The sequence below is a fragment of the Echinops telfairi genome, unplaced genomic scaffold, assembly GCF_000313985.2.
Source record: "Echinops telfairi isolate 266 unplaced genomic scaffold, ASM31398v2 ScPeMD7_655;HRSCAF=1070, whole genome shotgun sequence".
NCBI lineage: Eukaryota > Metazoa > Chordata > Mammalia > Afrosoricida > Tenrecidae > Echinops > Echinops telfairi.
The window spans coordinates 24,971,412-24,972,671 of NW_022104553.1; the positions used below are offsets into that span (position 1 = coordinate 24,971,412).

At 53.8% G+C, this 1,260-nt stretch overlaps 1 protein-coding gene across 1 annotated transcript in view; it reads left to right on the forward strand.

Annotated features, from left to right (window-relative positions):
- Positions 1 to 1,260, forward strand: part of SLC1A5 (solute carrier family 1 member 5) — a 16,346-nt gene that overhangs the window by 10,381 nt on the left and 4,705 nt on the right. The gene's annotated exons all lie outside the window — the stretch shown is intronic.

Here is a 1,260-nt window from a genome sequence, read left to right on the forward strand (position 1 = left end):
CATCCCCCAGGGAGGAGGTCACATGTAGATCCTTATAATCGGTTCCCGCTTTCCAACCCACCCTCCCTCTACCCTCCCAGTATAGCCACTCACACCACTGGTCCTGAAGGGATCATCCGCCCTGGATTCCCTGTGTTTCCGGTTCCTATCTGTACCAGTGTGCATCCTCTGGTCTAGCTAGACTGCAAGGTAGAATTCGGATCATGATAGTGGGGGTGGGGTGGCGCAGAAGCATTTAGGAACTAGAGGGAAGTCAATGCTGGCCGTGTGTACTCAGTCCAAACTTGGAAGCCCCACCTGTTTCCTCAAGGTGGAGCTGCCAGCCAGGCAGAGGGAAAGTACAGCTCTGGAAGTTTCCATAATCCATGCCAGGAAGTGATGGGCAAAGTGTGGTCAGTTGTGTACTGAGCCAGCGCCCCCAGTTCATCCCCTGGCCCCGCCCACCACCCTAGAACCCTCCTGATTGAATCTGTTCCCCTCACCGGGGTCACATTGAGTCCTACTGACTCACAGCAACCTTCTAGACCAGTGGTTCTCAACCTTCCCCATGCCGAGACCCTTTAATTCAGTTCTTCATGTGGTGGTGACCCCCGCAACCATGGAATCATTTTCGTTGCTACTTCATCACTGTCTTTTTGCTACTGTTATGAATCGTCTGATAGGCAGGATGTGTTTTCATGGTTACTGAGGTCAACACTGAGACACTGAATGGAGACAGAATTGCGGCAAAGAACATGCGGTTAAGAGCGGGTTTATTAGGGTAGGGAAGGAGCTCCCGGAAGGGAAGGGAGAGCAGAGAAAGGGACGGGAGCTTCTTGAGCTCACGGGCAGGTTCCAAGACCAAATGAGTCAGGTCAGGGAAATCACCCCCGTCGGTGGGGCAGTGGGACATTTGTGGGATTGGGGTCAGGGAGATATGCAAATGAGGTGAAGAGGGCTGCTGGTGCTTGTGCCGATAAGGAGAAGGGAGGCTTCCTGGTGCTGCAGCTGCAGCGTCTGAGACCTTCACAGGCCAGCCTCTTGGAATGTGGGGGGAGAGGCTGCACAGTCCAGCTCTGGCCTTGAGAGGCGGGAGAAGGGGCTGCGTGGATCCTGCCCAGAGAGATAAGCTCCTTGGAATGCTGGAGGCAGAGCTGCAAAGTCCAGCAGATCCCCCGGCTTTCTGAGAGGCTGGGGGAAGGGGCTGCCTGGTCCGGACCCTGCCCAAAACAGTTACAAATTGAACAAAATGAACAATATGTCATTCGATTTTTTTTTTTT